The sequence below is a fragment of the Charadrius vociferus genome, unplaced genomic scaffold, assembly GCF_000708025.1.
Source record: "Charadrius vociferus isolate BGI_N301 unplaced genomic scaffold, ASM70802v2 scaffold26, whole genome shotgun sequence".
Lineage (NCBI taxonomy): Eukaryota > Metazoa > Chordata > Aves > Charadriiformes > Charadriidae > Charadrius > Charadrius vociferus.
Window position 1 is genome coordinate 3,944,819 of NW_009649320.1, and position 24,122 is coordinate 3,968,940.

Consider the following 24,122-nt stretch of genomic DNA (forward strand, 5'->3'; position numbering starts at 1 on the left):
GGGGGGGCGAAGATTCTCCAACTGGCTTCAACATAATAGAATTGACTTTGAACACACAAACCATCATTTTTTGTATCCCTCTTGTTCTGCAAAGCACCTACATGGAAGGTGCCCTGCAGAGCACAGGGACTGTTGAATGACTCCTTTTTTTATTTCTGTATCCTGTGGTATATGTTTTCCCACAGATGTTCAGATGCAAATTAATTTTTGAAGAATTCATACAGGTATTAAGATGACTTTTGATCTAAGGAAGAGTCAACATAAAATTTCAGATGCATGCACAATTGCTCTGCCATTAGCTTTGCCATGAAAGCTTTCCTTGGTTCATTCCAGGACAGATTCAAGTAATATTCACTCTCACAGGCTATTGCTAAATATATAGTTTAAAATATACACTACATGTTAAGAGAATATACCCATAACTCATTAATACTCTTCTGTCCACACTATTTCATAACACCTTGTCTATGAAAACACCTTAATCGATGTATTGCTTTTAGATTTCACTTAAAACTCTAATTCAAACCACATCTAATTACACGGGTGTCCTGCTTTGAAGTAAAACAGGACCAATTTTCTTTTCAATAATTTTACTTTTCAGCTAAACCTCTTCTAACTAACTGAACTCTCTGAAATTAATGGCATATTTTTCATACAATGCCATCTTCTAGCAGTGATAAGACCTGATGTTTATAATTAATACTAAGGAATGGTATGCAGACAGGCTCTTGCTTATACTTATTGCTCTAACAACTGAGGTCAGCTGACTGTTATTTGCCCCATTGAAGGGTCAAAAGCAGAAAAGCGTAGAGGGGTCCCACCTGCGGGGAGGAGTGGACAGGACAGGTGACCCCAAACTGACCCAGAGGGTGTTCCATCCCTTCTGCCTCATGCTCAGTATAAAAGCTGAGGGATCAAATGATCAGCCCTCATTCTTCAATGGCCAGTGTCCAAGGAGGACTCTGTTCATCTGCCTTTGATCCCAATCTGTGCATTCCTGAATCCAGTTCTTAAGTTCATGTCCCATCCATCACTGAGTCCAGCCTAGAACTTTCCCAGTGCCTGCTGGTGACGTGATTATCATCCTGGTAGCTTGATATGGTTGTGTATGTATTTTATATATTCAATTATTCTCTTATTAATATTATTATATTTTCTTTTTATTATTTTATTAATATTTCATTAAAGTAGTTTAGTTTCTTTTAAACTCATAATCCTCTTTTTCTGTCATTTTCCTCTCACTTGGGAGAGAAGTTAGAGAACATCTGTTCATTTTAGTGGCCAGCCTAGCCCAAACCACAACAGGCAATAATATTTCAATATGCTAGAGGTCTGGTGAGCAGGTTGAAGACCCAAGATTTTCTAAGAGAATTAGTCTGGCTCTGACAGTCATAAAGACTCAGATGACACCAGCCTCCAGTCCCCTCCCATCCTTTCCTGTTCTTCCATATTGCAGTTTCATGATTTCAGCATCATAGCTCCATATTCAAAATGCCTCTTCTAAAACCTGCTGAGTGTTCATCAAGTAAAAACTTCCAGTGCTTGTCCGAAAGTGTTAACTATTCAGAAGTGGTTAAATGGTCCCGAACTCTTAACCTTTTACTGAAGGTTATGTCACCTCACCTCCAACCAGCATAGACTGCACAACATGTGCCCTAATGGATTTATGAATTTATGGCCACATCAGGTGTGGTTAAAGTTTGTGCTGCTAGACTGCAACATAATGAACTTATGGAGTATAAATAATCATGAAGCAATGAGAATGACTGCGTATCTGAGAAACATTTGTTCTAGATAACCAGGTAAAGAACAAGTGATTGCATTCTCTAAGTAGCAATGCATGTACGGCTATTGGATAAAGACCAATAGACTTTAGTGACAGGGAGAGAGCTTCCACATCGTTAGGTGGGAAAGGACAAGGGGAGACCATCTTATAGTTGATTACTTTACTAGAAAGTAATACTACTTGAGAATTCATTTTATATGTAACCATTGCTGTAACAGTTTTAGATTCTTTGGTTCTTTTTACTCTAGAAGAATTAATACCTAAATAATTAATCATTTTGACTTGCATAATTAGCCACATTTTGGATTTTGTGGCTTATTAGTATAAGACACTAGTAGTACATGAAGCTATTTCACTGATGTAATTCTGCTTGAAATGGATGGTTTTCTGACTAATGTAGGAATCAAAGGAAAGATTTTCTGTGAAGGACCTACATTCTCTTTCAGTTCATTTTTCTGTTGGGTAATTTGACAGACCTCTCCAGTCAACAGAAATATATTATATCATCTAAAACATCATGGGTGTGATTAGCTCCTTATCAAGACAGTTGAAGAGCAACATAAGACAAGTGCATAAGTCAATAGCAAAAGGTGTCTATATGCAGTTATTATGTTTAAGCCAGTGGAGATCTAATGCAAAGTACATGGAAAGCTATTATGTCATCCAGAAATTAATATCTATATTTTATCAGGTGAATGGTTTTCTAGCTACCAGTTATTATTTTGAGTACAGGCTGAGCTTAGTGGGCTTAGCATAAGTATGTAGTGACTCTTGGGTTGTATTTAGGTGTTTGAGATATTTAGACAGGTCTGGCAGACACAAAATCTGTGCTGTTCTGAAAGCTGTTATGAGGTCCAGGTGGTTTAAGTCACACCATTAAACAGGCACTGAAGACCACCAGAGATCTCCATTGACTGTGATGAGAGATAAAGATATTAGAATGATATGTAGAAATCTGTACTGCAGGCACATGAATTGAGGTGACTGCATCTGGATCTAACTCTGACCCAAAATGTAACTTTGTCCTAAGATATTTTCTGAAAATGCATACTTCTACTCATATTTTCATTCATGTGACTCTGAAACGGGCTTATTTGGAAAGCTGACCTAGCTTTTTATCCTGCTTTCTTTACCACCTTTATTTTTACTGGAATAGTTGAGGGTAGCACTGCATGGTCAGAAGCAGGGTGAGAGCACAGGAGCATGGAAGCTAGAAGGGATATTGATGGGCTAGAAATCATGGAAGCACCTGGGAATGGACAGGTAAGAATTACAGCTTCTCCCCAAAAAGAGGTGACAGGATCAATAGCTCAACTGAAGTGCATCTACACCAATACATGCAGCATAGGCAACAAACAGGAGGAGCTGGAAGCCATTGCGCAGCTGGAAAACTATGATATAGTCACGATCACAAAAACACGGTGGGAAGACACACACAACAGGAGTGCTGCAAGGGACAGCTATAAATTCTTCAGAAGGGATAGGCCAGGCAGTGGAATGGCCCTGTTTGTTAGTGAGTTTTTTGATTGTCTTGTGTTTAATGACAGTGATGATAGGGTTGAGTGCTTATGGGCAGGAATCAGGGGGAAGGCCAGCAAGGCACATGTCATAGTGGGAGACTGTTACAGACGTCCCAACCAGGATCAAGAGGCAGACAATATATTCTATAAGCAGCTGGGAGAAGTCTCACAATCACTACCACTTGTTCTCATGGGGGACTTCAACTTACCAGATGTCTGCTGGAAATACAATGCAGCAGAGAGGAAACAGTCTGGGAAGTTCCTGGAGCGTGTGAATGACAACTTCCTGACACAGTTGGTGAGTGAGCTAACTAGGGGAGGTGCCTTGCTAGACCTGTTGTTTGCAAACAGAGAAGCACTTACAGGTGACGTGAAAGTTGAAGGCCATCTTGGGCATAGTGATCATAAATGTCAGTGTTTTCAATTCATGGAGAAGTAAGGAGGAGGCTTAGTAGAACTGACACCACAGACTTCTGGAGGGCAGACTTTGACCTGTTAGGAGACAAGTTGACGGAATCCCTTGGGAGGCAGTCCTGAAGGACAAATGAGTCCAAGAAGTCTGGATATTCTTCAAGAAGAAAATCTTTAACGCGCGGAAGCTGGCCATCCCCATATGCCGAAAGATGAGCTGGCGGAGAATAATACTGGCCTGGCTAAACTGAGAGTTTTGCCTGGAACTCAGGAAAAAAAGGAAAGTTTATGGCCTATGGAAGAGGAACAATGCTACTGTCCCCTCTTTCAGTATTTTTCCTTAAACTGGAAGAATTAGAGTGTGTCTTATAAAGTATTTGTTCAATGTCTATAACAACGTCACGTTTGTCTTTCTTTGGGATTGTAGGCATCGTACGAATAATAATGCAACTAGAACTTTAGTACAGAAGTTTGAATATAAGATATTTATTTTTTATATATATACTGTTTCTTTGATGAAAAATTGATGTGCTTGTTTTCAGAGTATCAATGTGTTTATTAAATTTTGTACCCGAATTTTTCAAAGACATAACAGAGCAGGAAAAGTCTTGTTCACAGGAAATGTGATTTATAAATAATAGTTTATCATTGGGACATAAAGACAAACAAAAAATCTTTCTATAAGTATGTCAGTGAGAAAAGAAAGACTAGGGAAGACGTGGGCCCTCTCCGGAAGGAAACGGAAGAACTGGTCAACCAGGACAGAGACAAAGCTGAGGTCCTCAACGACTTTTTTGCCTCAGTCTTCACTGGTAAAGACTGCAACCACACTACCCATGATGCAGAAAGCAAAAGAGAGGACTGGGAAAATTAGGAACTGCCCACTGTAGGTGAAGATCAAGTATGAGACCACCTGAGGAACCTGAAGGTGCACAAGTCCGTGGGACCTGATGAGATACATCCGCAGGTCCTGAGGGAAGTGGCAGATGAAGTCGCTAAGCCACTAGCTATCATATTTGAAAAGTCGTGGCAATCTGGTGAGGTTCCTGCCAACTAGAAAAGAGGAAACATAACCCCTGTTTTCAAAAAGGGAAAAAAGGAAGACCCATGGAACTACAGGCCAGTCAGTCTCACCTCTGTGTCTGGCAAGATTATAGATCATCCTGGAAACTCTGCTAAGGCACATGGGAAATGAGGAGGTGATTGGCAGCAGCCAGCATGGCTTCACCAAGGTCAAGTCATATCTGACAAATTTGGTGGCCTTCTACGAGAGAGTTACAGCTGCAGTGTACAAGGGAAGATCAACTGATGTCATCTACCTGGACTTGTGCAAAGTTTTTGACACTGTCCCACATGATATCCTGGTCTCTAAATTGGAGAGACATGGATTTGACAAATGGACCACTCAGTGGATAAGGAACTGGCTGGATGGTTGCACTCAAAGAGTTATGATCAATGGCTCAATGTCCAAGTGCAGAGCAGTGATAAGTGGTGTTCCTCGGGAGTCAGTACTGGGACCCATGCTGTTCAACATCTCTGTTGATGACATGGACAGTGGGATTGGGTGCACCCTCAGCAAGTTTGCCGATGATACCAAGTTGTTTGGCAAGGTCGACACGCTGGAGGGGAGGGATGCCATCCAGAGGGACCTGGACAGGCTGGAGAGGTGGGCCCAAGCCAACCTCATGCAGTTCAACAAGGCCGAGTGCAAGGTCCTACATCTGGGTCGGGGCAATCCCAAGCACAAATACAGGCTCGGTGGGGAATGGCTGGAAAGCAGCCCTGAGGAGAAGGACCTGGGTGTGCTGATTGACCAGAAGCTCAGCATGAGTCAGCAATGTGCGATCACAGCCCAGAAGGCCAACCAGATCCTGGGCTGCATCAAAAGAAGTGTGGCCAGCAGGTAGAGGAAGGTGACTCTACCCCTCTACTCCACTCTCACGAGACCCCACATGGAGTACTGTATCCAGCTCTGGAGTCCCCAACATAGGAAAAACATGGACCTGTTGGAGCGGGTCCAGAGGAGGGCAACAAAGATGGTCAGAGGGCTGGAACACCTCTTTTATGAGAAGAGGCTGAGAGAGTTGGGGCTGTTCAGCCTGGAGAAGATAAGGCTGCGGGGAGATCTTATTGCGGCATTCCAGTACCTAAAGGGGGCCTACAGGAGAGCTGGGGAAGGACTTATTACTAGGTCATGTAGTGATAGGACGAGGGGGAATGGTTTCAAAGTGGAAGAAGGTAGATTTAGATTAGATATTAGGAAGAAATATTTCACTTTGAGGGTGGTGGGGCACTGGAACAGGTTGCCTAGAGCAGTAGTGGAAGCTCCATCCCTGGAGGTGTTCAAGGCCAGGCTGGATGGGGCTTTGAGGAACCTGGTCTAATGGGAGGTATCCCAGCCCATAGTAGGGGGGTTGGAACTCGATGATCTTTGAGGTCCACTTCAACCTAAACCATTCTATGATTCTGTGATTTGTTTCACACTTGTTAGCCATTATCTCCTCAATAATTCTCTGCACATGCCCAGTGTTCCTCCAAGATACTTATGGCACATTGAAGCAAAGGTGTCAGAAAAAAAATCTGAGGTGTATGATGAGAAGTTACATTTGAAATCTGGCTTCACAATGAACTAATATTTTTTTTATAGTAGTACAAGGACAATTAATTTTTTATTTAGCAACTTTACAGTTATAGCTGAGAAACCTTCTTATTAGATTTCTTTTTCAGGTACTTATAACTTTGTGAAATAAAAGCTAACAGCTAAACCTGTCCTCAATTCTTTTTCTTTTTTAGTTCTTTGATTTTCTTGATAAGAATTTACTACTAACAGTGCATTTAACTATTAGTAAGTTACACATCCTCCCAGTGCTTTTTATTTCCCTTTCACATTTTTCCTAGATGACTGCAGTTCTACCTTTTGGGCAGCACAGAGCTTCACATAATAAAAGGTAATAATTAGTGGTTGGCTTACCACTGTGTCTCTCAGCTAAACTACCGACTTACGCTGTCTCATCATTGCTACTTATATGTGCACTTATTACTACCAGATAGTCACTGGGGGTCCTATTACTACCTATTATTCACTTTTTTAGTAACCAGTTACTTAAACTTAAGCTCTTAGGTCCATCTTAGACATCCAATAATATCCTGCCTGGCCTCTACCTGCTGCTCCAGAAGGGCATGATTTTCTACAGATCCTATGTCATATCAGCTACACAGATGTCTAGAATACCTTACCCTCAAACAGCACTAACCACCTACAAACATATGGTCTGATTCGTGTACTCCATATTTAGTTCAGCCAAGTAACTTCCAGGCTGAACAAGTTCAAGTCTCCCAGCTTCTCAGCCTTTTCTCATAAGGCAAGTGCTCCAGCCCTCCACTACCATGATGGCCGTCCTCTGAGCTCACTCCAATTTGTAGATATCTTTCCTGAACTGGGGAGACCAGAACTGGGCATGTTATTCTACATATTGTCTCTGCTTAGTAGAGGAGAATAGTTACCTCCATCAATATACAGGCGATGTCCCTTTTAATACAACCCAGGGTGCTAGCCTTCATTGCTGAGAGGATGCACTGTGCTCTCACATTCAATTTGTTGTTCACTAGGACACATGCACTTCTCAGCAGACATGCTCCCAAGTTAGTCAGTCCCCATCCCAGCTACTATAGGAGTTTAGTCCATCCTAGGTACATCTCATTCTTTGTTAAGTATAAAAGATTTCTGTTGGTCCATTCCTCCAGCTTGTCGAGTTCCCTTTGAATGGTGACCCTGCCCTCAGGTGTATCACTTGTGCCTCCTAGTACTGTGCCATCTGCAAACTTGGTGAGGTGTCTACATTTTATATCCCACCAGGTCCTTCATAAGGATATCAAACAGGATAAGTCCAAGTACTCCTGAGGAATTCTACTTGCAACTGACCTTTGGTTAGAGGATGAACCATTAATCACTCCACTTGAACCACAATAATCTAATCAGTTTTTCGTCTATCTAGTGAGACTATAACAACCCAGTTTAGGTACAAAGATTCTTTCTCAGACCACACTGACATCAAGGTAGATGATATCCACTGCTCTCCCCTCATACACAGTCACCTTAGAGTTCAGTTTAGAGTCTCTATCTCAAACAAAACATCACATATCATGTTCTTCATATTATAGGATTGTGTGTAACAAGTTGTGCCTTTACAGAAAGTCCAACAAAGCAATGACAGCCAGTTTGAAAATGAGGCATTGATTCACACCAGTTTTTATTATTACCGTTTGTCCTTTTCAAAATTGACCAATCCTTCTACTTATATATCTGAGCTTTGAATCAGACTTCAGAACACACATACATACTCAAAAGTAACGTCAATACAGGATCAGTTCTTCATAATGCAAATTTGTCTAACCCTAGAGGTTCAAAACTGAATTTTAAGCAGTGGGCCAAATTAATCTTTAATGTAATTTCACTGATGTCAGCATGCATAACATCAACTATTAATTTGACCTAATTTATTAGGAAGACTTTGGGCAGATTGCAAATGCTACTGAGTTTTTGCACCTTGTGTAAAAAAGTATTATGTATGACCATGAAGCTGAGTGATTTTTATTTGTGTCCAAAGCCATTTGGTTAAAACCTACACATTTGTCTTAAAAAAAAAAAAAAAAAGAGGATAAATATTTAATTCATCATGAGTCCAATCAGTGGTGCACTTAAAAATACAGTTAATCTGAAGACATGCTTAAATAGTTGACTCTGTTGGGGTCAATGATTGCTTGGAGTTTGTGCTGTCTTGTGGTTTGTTTTTTTTTATTTACTATCAGATCCACAAGTAAAGAAATAATGCTAATCTAAAAAAGTGAAATTCACCAAAATGTAAAATATATTCATTTATCTTCTCACAAATATGGGTAAATGTTAATTATTCCACCTGGGGGCTGCTTGTAATTTTATTCATGAAAGGGTGCTATAAAAAAGTCTCCTATAAATAATTAAAAAAAATAAATAGGAAGAATATGTAATATTCTAGTTGCATAATTCTGAGTGAACATGTGAGCAACTTTAAATAACAAATAAATGCTGAAATGTCTCAAATAGTACTACAACAACAACGGCATTCAATTTTATCTTCTCTCCAAATGTATTGGCATGGCTTTAGGCAAAAACTTGAAGTATCAGATGGTTATATATCAGGTATTTTCTGCAGCACTACTGTAATCTCTCTTCTCTTTCTCTTCACTGATGCACAAGACTGTAGGTTCCACTTCCTTCTCTTTCAGTAGCCAAAACAGAATACGGCACTGATCTTGTACCACTAAAGACTTTTGTGCCTCAGTTAAGCCTAAACTTGAGTTTCATTAAGTTAAGAATCCTGTATCTGAAAGTCTGAAATTTTCTTTAAGTTCAAGATTATTTAGTAATTACTTTTATTCTTTTTTAGGTCAGTCTTCCCATCCTCAGAACCTTTAACTGTTGTGACAGTAGATATTTGGGGGCTTTGTGAAGTTCTGTGTACTCAGGGATAAAAAAAGAAAATATGCAAAGCTGGCTGCATCTTCTGCAATTCAGTGTTAAATTTATACATTGAAGCTTAGGATTTTTGTCTGCTACCAAATGAAGTCCTTGATCTGCAAAGTCCTATATATTCTTCATAGAACTTTCTAGCTATTGGTGCTGTCTGGATTACGTGCTATTTTTCTGGATTTTCTAATATTTTCCAAAAGTTTGTAATTCATTTACCTTCCTATGCTCATTTTTCCTTCTGAGAATATCTAGTATCCACAGGGTTCACAAAAAACACAATATGAAACTGCAAAGAACAGTTTTCAGAGACTAAATTTCTTGAATCACTGTTACCAGCAGTTCCAGAACAAGCAGTTCTGCATTCAAACTGGGTATCGTTCAGTTGTTCAGTTGAATTCATAAAGTTCACACTGTATGTCATAAAGCTAAGAAGTTGTAATCACAGTACTTTTAGCCTCCTTGATGATAAAAACAACTTTAAAAGTTGAAGGTTTGGAATTAGTTTTCATTTCTTGCTGATGAGGTGCTCTGTCTCAAGAATTGAAAAAAAAGTAGGTGGATTCTTCTGATTTTCAGGGACATATTAGGTCACCACTGTCTTGTATCTTTTCAAGTCACAACTCTTACATTGTCATTTTTAAACCAACATGCACACTGCTTGTAAGACTGGATGTACACAAGGGATGAAGCAATTTTAAGGAAGCAGCAGGTGCAAAACATGACACTCTTGTGTCTCTGTTACTCTGGACAGGATAAGTTATTCAACATTGCCACACTGGTGAAACAGAAAGCTGCAGAAACAGATTAATTTTCTTTGTTCAATATTTATTATTCTTTCAGCCACCTTGAAATAGAAAGTGTAAACACTTTGATTAATGGCCTGAAAGACTGTCTAGTTTTGTTGCGGCTTCAGAACATATCACTGTGTCTTTAGCTATATGATTTTTTGTGTAGCTCCTTCTAGGCAGTGCTCTTTCATGACTCAAAACAAATAACTGCACCAAGAAGAAAAATAAATTTAACTATTCATTAACCCAGTCTGTCTGTCTGTAGGACTAATGCACTGTTATTTCAATTTCATGTTAAAATCAGTGACAGTAAAAGGTCAGTAAATATGTATAGTGATAACCTTGGACCTTGAACGGAAATGTAAGCTGTTATGAGCAGCCCAGAACCAATGACTCGGGCCCTAACTTGTCCTGCATTTAAACTTTCTGAATGGCTCTCTTAATTCTGCTTTCAAAGCCCACTGCTCCCTCTGGGACTGTACTGTGCCACTGTAATCCTTTTACTTTTTAAGGTGGATTCACCTAAGGCTACTTTATTTCAGGTCCCTCCTGCCTGGGGCTTCTAGTCTCAGACTGCTTTTCTTTCAATATTTCTCCAGTTTCTTGCTTCTTGCTGAGAAAAATATCATGTCAGTCCTGATTTGTCACTTCACAAGCTGTCTAATAACTACTAAAGCATTGAAAAACCCAAAAAGTCTCCATAGAGTTAGAAGACAGAATTACTTGAAAATTAGCAATGGCATCCACATTTGCCTAGGCAAAGGCAGCAAAAAATAACATTTTTCTGAATGATAGGATAGGCTTTCTAACAATTTTTTCCCTTAACTATCACTGCCTCCGAAAGCAGCTGGTCCTACACCTGAACCTTTGAATTCAGTTTAGCGATCTGTTATCACAGCAATTAGTTCAAAAGCAGCAGTTGGCAAATGCCAGTTCCTCAGCAGCAATAAAATATCATTTATTGGTTACTACTACACAGTTAGCAATGTTCACAGGGATTTTACAACATGTCTGTCATCTTCCTGTTTTCCTGTAGGGGATCAGCACTAAAAGAAAACTTTGACACAGATTATCAATAGGTGTACTTTTATTTTGCATTATGACATCAAATTGCATTTTATTTTGCATTATGAACATCAAATTATTGGTACATAGATAATATTTGTTATGCTTTCAGTTTTGGACGAGCTTAGACCTAAATTTCCACATAATATTTCATTAAATCTGAGTCCTATTTCCAGAAAGAAAAAAATTAAAAACTGGTTACTTTCCTTTAGTTAAGCAGTTTAATGTAATTACTGCTACTAGTATTTCAAAAAGACAATGACAGACAACTTAATTTCAACAGAGGGTTTGTACTCTTTATACTGATTTCCCTGAAAACATTAAGATTATATCCTTACAGGCCTGATGAAACCTGATTTGATTGATTTTTTTAAAAATGCTTCTTTTTTTTACCTCCAACATTCTATATTTTTACATAGTTCATTTGCTGTTTATAGACACAATGTAAAATGCCTAGCATAAGACCTGTCAAAACCAAAGCATTCAACAAAAACAGATGGCTACAACTAGCTGCACACATCATTTTAAGAAGGAAAAGATTGAATAATATTCTTCAAAATTAAGTTTGTATAACTTATAGCTCTTCACATTAGAAGAAAACTTGCCACATCGAGTAATGCCAGGTAAAACTTTATCCTTATATAGGTCATGGATCAGAGTGTCAGTAATTTCATGTTTTTCTCCATGCTGGTGAATGTTCAAGTACAGTGTATTTTGTTTGTTTCTTTCTTTCTTTCTTTCTTTTGATGTTTTGTTCTGTTTTGTTTTGGGTTTTTTAAGTTGAAATAAATAAAGATACATTTGTAGCCATCCAACTATAATTCAGATGCTGTCATTGCTCTGGAATTTTGAAACACTTTTCTGTATTTACACATAGGTCAGATCCAGTAAATTCTCAGTCCTATTTGTAACAATCTTTCATGTCACAACTGTACTACTTCATACTTAGAAACAGCCTCTTGAAGAGATATTATAAATTACATGTATATGATTGTGATGCTCATGTTTGTCTCAGCACACACACCAAAAAGTTGATTCCTATTTTAAGGTAGACCATACCACTATTCCCAGTCACAGAGAATGTACTATGATCTTGCTAAGTTGTTCTTCTGATTATCTCAATTGGTAAGGAGGAGAATAGAAAGATTCTGTTTTGAAACTGCCTATCTTTAGTATAACATACCTTGGCTTAAATTCCAGTTTCATAAATTAATAGCTCCTATCCTCACCTCCATCTATTTTTCTGTCTAAAGATATCAAAATTCTGAACCACTGACTACAGCATCTTGTCTTTTCTAAACACAGGCGACCTTTGCCTAAAGCAAATGGTGTTCCCACACTGATTGACTTAATTCACTTCAAGGACTGCAGCATGCTTTAGACTCACAAGTTTTTGGCCATCAGGCAACATGCAATCATGCTTTCAGAATTCGAGTCTCATGCATGTGTTGCTTCCCATTGTTTCTTTAATTGACATGCTACCATAAATTAAAATGTCTACATGATCTCTCATAGGAGATCTTTCTGTAACGTCGCACCAGTACTGCATTTTCTTATGCAAAGTATATAACTTGTGCTTGACAGATTGTCTTACTGATTAATGGTACTGAATCCATAAACTTCATGGTCACTTTCAAACACTGTAGTTATAAACTTAGACTATTGTTACTAATGTGCCTGGAAAAAGTAGCTTGTTCTGGTTAAAATGACTTTGATGAGAAGATATGTTCGTACACATAAATTGCCAAAATATGTCCCTACAGAAAGGAAACTGTTCAAGAAGAAAAATACACTTTTTCTCTTCTTAAGCATGTCATAACAGTAGTCACTGGATACAAATTTATAGGCTTAAATTTAAAATACATGTTACTATACAATGCTATTGAACATGTAATGTTTTAGGACTTCTTTGTTGTTGAAATTAGGAAAACAAGTCACTGTTCCAAAGAGAAGAGAAAAACGGAACAGCAACAGCAGATGAACACCACTCCGCTGGGATAAAAGGTGGAAGTCTAGACTCTACCAGCCTTTTTATTTCAATGTCATTTAAATTGGCATTAAACATTTTTAAAAAATATGCATTAGGGACAAAAGAATTCTTAAAGCTGGTTTAGTTTTTTTAGTAAAGGGGTGGTAAAACTCTACAAAAGTTAAATAGCATTTGTTGAATATTTCTTCATTTTATTTCCAGTCTTAAGGTTGTACTCAGAAATTACAATTCATAACAAGTTTTCCACTTCTACAGGAGATCAGCATGGACACTAAGAAAACAACAGCTTTCAAAATGCACTAAAGTAGATTAGTAGCTCTTCATTGTATTAAAGGAATGGGTTGAAAGTCAGTCTTAGAAATCAGTGACAGTCAACAGAAGAGAGAGTACTCCACAAGCTCCAGAGAACAGACACTGGAAAAATTACAAACTCAGGCAACTTGACACAGATGTTGAGCAAAATCACAGGAAGGATGATAAGGTCTAGATATCTCTCTGTAATTAAACATGAGAAGCATTATTAATGTCAACTCCATGACATCATGGAGAAACAATCTTGCCAAACATACTTTGCATTCTTATTTAAGAAGATTGTACATTTGATTGACAATGGTATTTATCATCCAAGGGTTGTTATCTTTCATATGTGTGAGGCATTTTCTTTGAGAATAAGTTAGATATGCTATTAAAGACAAGGTCAGACTAGATTACCAGAAAAGTGTTACAAAATAGTTGCAGCCTTGAAAGAAAGTACGTCAATTCTATATCACTGCTGCCAGTGTATTTACTTCTCTTTTTTTTTTTTCTTTCACCTTTTTAGATGCTAGATAAAAACCATAACACATTCCTACAGATCTTGTTCTGCTTATGCCTATTCTTAAACTGCCACTGTCTTTGGTCAACATTGTTTTTCCTTATATTCTTACAATAAACTTACTGCTACCAGTTCTTGATAGATTTATAAAACTTAAATAACTGATATAGAAATTTCAGTATGGAGTTTCAGTAGTATAATTTCTAACTGTACAGTACTAGAAATTTGCCTAATAATTCTTTTGTCCTATAGATCCTTTATTTGGTGCTATTTCATCACTAAATATTTGTACTGCAGTGGCTTTCAAACAGTACACCAATTACTACAGATAGCAATGTAGATTATGCACAACATAGAGAAAGTTTGGGAGGAAACAGAACAAAAACTTTTATTTCAGGAATACTTACTGATTTCTTATTTTAGGAAATGCAGCAATTTTTCTGTCTTGTGTAAGATAAATATTCTATACTCAAGTCTGTAAAGGAAAAAAAAAAAATCAATGAAAAGGGAAAAAAAGGCCAAGACCTATTTCAGCATGGAAACTCAACTCTTGAATGAGGTTAATCTGAGAATCTTTAGCAGTTAAGAATAACTGTGATCTAGTATTTTAGCTACTCTATCTCTGCAAAGTATACGAATAAAGAACCATGTAATCTACTCATTCTAAACTCTTAGTATGTACTAGATACTATTACATACTATCTATGAAGCTAAAATTGGCAGCAGGGACTAGTATTTTTGTGCACAACATTCCAAGAAGTCACAATATTGCATTGGTTTTGGAAGTAGATTCCTCTTAAAATAGAACATGCATTATAACGACTTACTAAACTGATTTTCCTGTGCAAACCATTACTTAAGGTTTCTATTCCTGTAGGAATTTTACTTTCAATAAAACTAGGTGATATTTATCTGAATTTATATTTCCAGTATAATGTATATCTTGTTCATTACACACTGTACACCATTTCTGAAAACAATTTTGAGAGGTTATAAATAATATTGGTTGTCATAGGATTTGCTGCAGCAGAACACCACACAGTACTGTTTAAAAAGCCTAATAGTGGTAAAAAAGAGATTATATATGTCCCATTTTCTTGAATCCTATGTCATACATCAAAAGCTGAGGATGATAAGGTCAGAACAAGAAAATAAGTTCCCTGTAGTAAATACAAACAATGAAAAGAACTTACATTATAAGCTAACATCTGTAGGATCCCAGAGTTACATGGCAGCATTCTCCAATATTACTGACCCGCTTTCTGAGTGGTAGCCATAATACTAAGAAAAGGTCTTGGGAATGGAAGACCTTGTGCCAAAGTATTTCAGCTTATATACCACATCTAAACTGTTAAAATCGCTTTGAAAATAAATTGGGTACATATTCTTGTATACCTATTCAATGATAAAAAAACATACTGAAAGACAGCTATGTGTCTGCTACCTGGATGAGATTAAAATTGGAAATGGATCTACAACAAAATATTAGACTCAAATATTCAACCTCAGGACTAATCAGAAGATGACCCGGTACAAGTTCTAAATTTTGTTTCAAACCTTTCCTCATGCAAAAGCATGCTGAGACAAATCAAGATCTTTTGTAAAAGTGTCTGATCTAAAAACATACCCAATTTCTCTTTGGGATTCAAGATCATAGTTGTATGTCTTGGACACACCTCTAATTGCAGGTTTAAATGTTTAAAAATAATACTTTTGCATCATTTTAAGCCTTTACAGAAACCTTTAACCCTGATTATGTAAAGCTTCTAGTTTCTTGTCTTCCTACTAAGGAAAGAAAATGTATTAGAATATTAGCCTTTGATATGTTCCAACTCCTAATGTGCTGTAACATGCTGTACTGTACAAACTGTGATAAGACTGACCTTTTGCATTAATCCATAACACTTTCTAATAGGGTAACATGCAAAGTGTTCCATTTGCTGGAGTCTCACATCAGAATCACCCTGGAAATCTGATGTTGCACAACTTCAGAAGTAGACTAAGTTGGAAAAACCCACTGCTTATTCTTAGCAACTGGTTCAGAAAGTATATATACATTAATATTATATACAGCAAAAGCTCTTTGAAATCAAGTTTGTTAAAATACATAAAAATGGTATGAAAATATCTATGGTGGATTATACAATAGGATTGAACAAGTTTTGACTATTTCCTTCTAGGTGGAGCAGATATATATTAGCTAAAAGGATTCTCTTTATGATTTAATATAGCCACTAGTCAGTAAAATAATTAGGCTTCTGTAACACAATCAGTTTGTGACTATTAACAATAAAATTCCTGAACGCTTGGTGTTAAATCCATGAATGCTGACTGAGGTTTAGTATTGCAACTTTTAGATGTTCCCCAGTAGTGGAATCTCAAAAGCAAATTTAGCTAGCCATGTTATAAACCAAAATAAAATTCACGGTGAGAGAGCTGGGAAACTTGAGCTTCGTGTACTCATGGATGCATGCAGACGCATCACGCTAATTCTGCCTGTGCTGTCCAGCCTGGCTACCCATAAGTCAGCTCCAGCTCAGAAAGAATTGACAGGATGTGACGGGAGTCACAATTACCGGAGCTAACTATCAACTGTTCCTCTATATACATGAAACTGCAGCATGATGGTGGCACAACTCTATATGTATATCAGAGTCATTTTGTATATCAGAGCAAAGGTGAAACACAGATCTGTCTACACGATCTAGTCAACAAACAACCAAAAGATAGGATCCATTCTGTGAAGCCTACCTGACTGACTGGATGCTGCCTTCAGCAGAAAATGCCAAGAGCTTAAGTCTCACTCTTATAAGGAAATATAGACCGTAATTTCAAATTTATCATAAATATTTCTGCTAAACAGTATTAGGTTGATAACTATATAGCTTAGTTTTCAATTAGCCTGATGGAATTTGTAATCATCCTGCCTAAGTGATTAATTATGTCATATTTCATTTTTGTTTATTATAGTTCACAACATTTGTAAAAAGCACATTTAAGTAATCTTTGCTGTCAGTAATGAATTGGGAACAGACTCAGGGAGAGCACCCAAGAGAATCAGCAGTTCCACCTGAAGGGCTAGGCATTACTTTTTATTCAAGCCCTCTAGTTCTCACATTCATCAGCCTGTAGCACTGTCAGCCATTAAAATTTACATTTCCAAGCTAAAGGAGCAAACAGAAGAAAAACAGAGAGTGCAGAAGACTAAATGTCAAAATTTGTTCCATTGTGGTATGGCTATAATTTTGTATGAAAGACCGTTTTCTTGCTAAAATTTTAGGCAACCTGAATTTCTTGAACTAGATACATAAGTGCTACACTTAACTCCAGAGAGAGTTCTCAGGGGTGGGACCTATAACATACCATCTGTGGAACTGCAAAGGAAGAAGTTACAATAGATTAGTAGATTCTAAGCAAACATTTTAAAAGCACGACAGCTTCTTTTGGTTTACTATGATAAAATAGAGAAGATTAGGAAGTTTGTTTTGCAGAAGAAATGTACTTGTTTTGGGAATGTTTCTTTAAAAAAAAACCAAAACAACAACAACAAAACCTCAGAGCACACTGAAGTTCAAAACTCTGTTATTTTAAGTCTCAGGGGTATGTGGGAATGTTTAATAGCTTTTTTTCTAATTGCATTAAGAACTTGTCATGATTGCCTACAGAAGCTATCCAGTGTTCCACAGAATCCTCTTTTTTGTAAAGCACAACAGTTGTTAAGCAAAGGCAAATGAATGGCAACATTAATATTCTTGACATGCTCCAATATTGTGATGATGAATGCCATAAAGGAGCCTATAAATAAAAAAAATAATGAAGCCATAACATAAATGGAGGTCATGGGTGTTCTTTCCCCCTCCTTCACTGTTATTAGCGAAGCACTTAAGCATGTCCTTAGCTTTAGGTGTGTGAATAGTCCCATCAAAGTTAATAGTGCTATTCACATGTTTAAAATTAAACATTTGCATAAGTGCTTTGCAGACCTAAAGGCTTTAAGTGAAATGTTTTACCAAAACTGAACTCATCCCGGTTTTAAGAACAGAAGCAGTGACATGAAAATAAGTTTCCAAGCCCTATGTCATCAGCCACTCTGACCTACCATCTAGAAAAGCACTGATGACAAGTGGAATAATCAGTTAGAGGTCACACTGGAAGTCTATTAATATGATCACAAAATGGCTTTTTTTCTTATCCTGGAGAAACTGACTGACTGCAAAAAGTTTTCTTCTCAAGGAAAAATGCTGAGAAGGAGGAACTGTAGATATGCAGCCTATTTATTTTAGAATGGTGAAGGGTAGTTGCCACTTTGTGTGGGGAGAGATCTGAAATGCTGTGGTTCAAGAAGCAGCCACAGAGACAGATCCCTGCCTTTTTGATGCCTCACTGACACTTCTCCAGATCCCTGAGGATCAATACCAATGTTAAGAGCTTGTTTTCATGGTAGCCTTCCATCATTATGGTATTATTTCTTGGAGCAAGAGGTGTAGATACCTGCTAGAGAATTATAGATGAGGCATATGTATTGTTTATCTGAGTAACTGAACATCTCGCTTAAACATAGGTGTCTAAGGAAATTAGAGTCTAATGAACAAAGATGGAGAGAATTGCTAAATTCCTCCACTGTATACCTCTTCTGATATCACTCTTTCTCTGAGTTGTTTTAGTTCTTGAACAGTTGACTGAATTAGAACTTCTTTTGTTTCTGGTGATATTTCAGAAACTTTTTTTCTGATCCAGCATATCAAGGATAGTTTTAGTTTTGATACAATCTAAATGCCTGTAGATTGTACACATCCTCTGTACAACTGCTTAAATTGTTAGCCCTGCAACATAAGTATCAGGTTTGACTACTGTAACAAACATCTATGAGTTAAAAAAATAATATATTACTATTAAACTAACTATTAAGAAAGCCAATGAAAGACATAGTATCACTCATTGTTTTCACTGTTGCAATACACTGAATGTTCAAAAGGCTGTAAAGTGTTCCTCCTCAAAGAATGACAGACCTATAGTCTGCTTGTGCTTATTCTGTTGCACTACTCTATGTAAAACAGACTTTTGGAAAACAGCCAGATGAGTTTTACAGATTTGATCAACCATTGGGCTAGTTAACTGTAATAACATGAAGGTGTTGACCATCGGACCTTTAATGGATGATGGATTACATAACTTTTATGCTTTCACTTGTTGTTCATAGCCTGAGCCAATAACATATTAAGAAATTATACAAATATAATTTAGCATCTAAGATATTCTAAATATGAGCATTTTAAAAAGCTAATCTGACTTGATTTGTTCGAGAAAGTCATACCAAGGAAAAATATACTTGTGGAAGTAAATAATTCGGACCAAATCTGGCTTCTGTTGACACAATCAAAAGACTGTGCAACTCTGGAGGAAAAGAGAATGTGGCTTGAGTTGCAGATTGCATCTCATTTCTAATTTTTTTTTTTTTTATGGGAGATTGTCATATTGCAAGTCAGAATGCAGTTTTTTAACTTTTCATACTCATCCTAAATAATTTTAAGCTGAAAACTCTTCTTCCTCTTACGTAGAAACATCTTAGCCAATATGGTTTGATATTCCGTGTCTCACATCCCACCCTAGGATCTCTTTATATCTAGAACATACTTCAGTTTCAGATTTTATCATAGGACCACTATATCACGGGCTCCAAGAAAAAGGCAATGTTCACACATTGAAGGAACAGCTGGCAGCTGTTTCAGGGTTTTTTTTGTAAGTTTGTGATGTATGAAATTCCCCTCTTCAGAATATCTCTGTGGATTAGTTCAATTTCAAACTATACTAAAGGCCAACAAAGATACTGAAAAGGACCGTATTAACTAGGACTCACTTAAGTCAGCAAAGTCCATTGGGGTATCTGACTTGAACCAGCTGAGGCACCAGCCTCTAACTTTTGAGATTCACACCATAATAAATCTGGAGATATAAACTTTGCAAATGATAGTGAAAAATTATTATAGTCATGTAATTTATTCAAAAACAAAACACCTTGAGAAAATGATGTTACTTTTTTATCATATTCTCAAGAAAGTTTTATGTGTTCTTTATTTAACATTTTACAACTACAGTTTAGCAATTTTACAGGAGCTTAAATTTCTTGGTGTATCTTCCCAACTAGGTAGGAAGAAGAAAGGAAGAGATGTGATTTTTTCTTATTTCCTTTCTACTACTACTACTTAGAGACCAGCAAGTACAAAGGATTAGCAACACCTTTCTACTTCCTCTGCTTCACTAACTGGTATTCTGCTATATTTACCTTCTTTTCTGCTGCTCATTTAATGTTTTTTTATACAAGGTAATAGTTATGGGATAAAACAAAATAAAACAAAAAACCAACCAAACAAACAAAAAAAACCCCAACAGAAATAAGAAGAGAAAAAATACAGTTGCACTACAACATGGTCCGTTGCTACAGAGTAGTAGTGTTAGTCTTCAACTATTCTGCTGTCATATGTATAAGCAATTAGGCAAATTATATGAGTTTAAAAGACTTGTTACTTAACCTATGGAAGACAATAAAAATTTAAAAACTAGAGTATTTAAAAGGAAGAGCCATGGCTACAATACACAGTTATCCTGTAACTTATCTCTGCTATTTTTTTAATCTGATCTTCACCTAAAATCATGCTCCAAAATGTCAAGTACCAACAAATGACAGAATTCAAAAAAATATTTGTGAAGGAAAATCTAACAGGTCAGCAAATAGAGTACTGCAAGAAAAAAAGGATACATATATAAATACAGATTTTGCAGAGTTTTGTGCCACTTCTAACTTACCCATTTTTTTCTACATTTGACTTCCAAAAAGTTTTGGTTTTGTTTTTCTTTGCTATTCTCACAATGTGTCTTCAATACATGTTAAATTTATTGAATCTGTGATTTCACTGTCCTGTTAATCTGTCATTTTAAAATCTCATTTTAAGTTGACATTCATTCATTAAGTGTATTTTATATATATTAGAAGTAAGTCAAGAGAAAAGAAAAATCTAACTGGCAATATTTTCATTCAAATGCACTTATTTGCAGTTATGTGACAAAGTTCACTAAAACTAAAAAAAAAAAAAAAGTCAGCTTACCAGGTGCTAAAAATGTCCCTGAGGCTATCTTTCACTGAGATTTAATAAAGCTATTAAAAAATCAAGGGGGGGGAAGTTATATTTTAAATGTTTTTCCTTCCTTTTAATTTGAATTTCAACCTGTCCTTTAGAGTGAAAATTAAAAGAAATGAAAGCACAGTCTCTTGATTATCATCAATACGTCAATCATTTAATGTCATAGCTAGTTCTCTCTTTTAAAATTCCCTTTTTAAGGTGTTGACATTGATGTTCTTCAGACAATTTCATTGAGGAAGAATTCAACATGCTATGAGATACTGAGGTTTCAACTTTTCCTTTTCAGGAATTCGTACTGCCTGAAATGAAAGTGAAAATATATTTTCCCACAACCTCTCTCATCCTCATATTTGACCACAGATGTATAGGTGAATGATGACATATTTTCTTTTCTGAGCACAAGTAGGAGATAACTAAATAAATTGTAATATGTGCAATATAATCAATCAGACAATTACAAATGTCTGCGGTATATAGTGATAAAAGTAGCCACCATATGTTTCTGAAGAAATCACATAAAATACCTGGTTTGCTTCTTTTGATGAGTTAACCAACCCAACTGCAAACAGGGAAATATCAGATGTGATTGACATACCTTCACTTTAGGAAGGGCTAACTTAAAGGACATTTTTCAGAATCATTCTAAAATGTATGGTCTGTCTAAACCCACCATAAATTAAATGCACAACTGCTTGAATATATCGCACTCACTGGTTTGCTGTCTAAGTGGATAGGTAATTAAAGCAGGCTCTCCAAAGAGTCAAGATAATTCAATATTTTCAGTAATGACTTTGATGATGGAGAGCTGAATGCAATTACAAAATGTTACCACAGTAAATGGTTAATAAATCACAAGCTGTATTTGAAGACACTATGATGATTCTACTGGAAAAAAAAAAAAGAGATATCTCACATAAAAGAAACAAAAGACAGTTATGTTATGTGATGCATTGCTAATGGAGCCTCAAAAGAAATAATGCATCTAGTTTTGGGCACCAAGTTTCAAGATTTTGGACAAGCTAGGTAATGTCTAGTCGTGGACTACAAAAAAAATAGTTAAGAAAAGAAGCTGAAAAAAACGGGTTTGTTAAGTTTAAATATGCCAAAATTAAAGAGCAGGGACAGGATAATAGTTTTCCACTAACTAAATAAGATACAGAGGCAGAACTGTGAAAGACTTTTTCTGTGTTCGTGGAGGTTGGACTAGAAGAAAACTTCTTTTTTTTCCCTTGTAAGAAAAATTCTGAATACATATTAGACAAACATAAGGCTTTTTAGACTGTTCCAGATATTAATAAGAAAGGTTATACCTTCATAAAAGGTTATGAAAAAGAGGTTAGATAAATATCTTCCAGAAAGGTCTAACTGTACTTGATACTCGTTTGGTGCACAGACATGGCTAAATTATCTGTAATTGCCTCTTTTCCAGCTGTGATTTTCCTGACACCGTAACCCAACAATTATCTAAATTATCAGAAAAAATGTTCATTAAAGGAAAGAGATACTAAATAGTATCCACAAAACACCAAGGTTCATAACATTATAGTCTGGGATGATAATGATGCCTGTCAAAGTTGGCCAGTTTTTAACATCGTATGGCCTGTTTTCATTTTCTTTTAATTTTGCTCAACTTTAACTGATGGCATTTTCAATGCTCAGGATGATGTTTTAACAGATCAGCTAAAATGGTTCTGTCTTTTAGACAAAGACTGGGAGGTTTTCTCCATTCTGAAAAAAATGGAGAAAAACTTTTCCTTTTGAGAAGGAAAACCCTATTCCTTTTGAGAAGGAAATTTAGGTAATGGAGCCTGCTATGAATTTTTATCAGTTACAGCACATTGCTATTCGACAGTGAAACTAGTTTAAGTCCTGGTATCTACATTGTGAAGAGGGAACCCGTTTTTCCTGTGCCTTGAATATCTTTCCCTTACACTTTCTTTTCTTCTTGACAGGCACTCACCACCTTCCCTTCCTCTCCAAGGCAGTAGAGTGAAAGAAGCCATCACCAGAATAAAGGGCAGACTGAAGAGAGGCAACACTTGGAATACACTTGGAGGCAGTGTCCTTCACAGCAGCTGAGAATAGCAGCTGAGAGGAGGCCATGGTAGAAAGAGCACTCCAGTCCATTCCCAGGCTTCCCAGTACAAGACAAACATGGACATACTGGAGAGAGCCCAACAAAGGGCCACAGATCTGATTGAGGGTCTGGCGCATCTCTTCTATGAGGAAAGGCAGAGACAGGTGGGACTATTTGGATGGAAGAAGAGAAGGATCAGTGTATGTAAATACCTGAAGGGAGGGTGTCAAGAGATGAAGCCAGGCTCTTCAGTGGTGCCTAGTGACAGGACCAGTGGCAGTAGACACAAACTGAAACACTGGAGGCTCTGTCTGAGCATCAGAAAACACTTTTTTTTCTGTGAGGGTGATCAAGCAGTGGCACAGGTTGCTCAGAGAGCTGGTAGAGACTTCATTTTTGGACATATTCAAAAGCTGTCTGGACATGGTCCTGGGAAACTGAGGGGTTGGACCAGATGAGCTCCAGAATTCCTTTCCAGCCTCAACCATGCATTGGGCATGCTGCAAATTTGACCCTCATGGATTTCACCTGAGTTCAACTACAACCATTTTTGTTTTGTTATTTTGTTTTTGTCACTTGTTATAAAGGAAACTTATAGTTTCTGCAAAACCAGTCCTTTCAAGTACTTCAGTATATTTTCTCAGATTATATTTGCATTTAGACATCGAGTAAAAATGGAGGAGGAAAACTATGGAAAATTTCCTCAAATTAGCTAACAAAAGACCCCGATGGCCTTAATTGCTTGTTCAAATGAATCCCCATGATATGTAATCTTGTCACAATTCATATATATATCCTTAGTAATTTAAAGGACTAAAGAAACTTAAAAAAAGAAAAAGTTAATTCCCATATTTTTTACTATCAATTTCTGAGTTATTGAAAGAAGATCAGATTAAAATATTTGGAAAGAGATTGCTTTTCCAAAATTCCTGGGTCACTTAGACAGACAAAATATATCTTGGACTTTTGGAACAAAGGAGTAACACAGATTTGAATTAATTTCCATATTTTTTTGTTACCAGA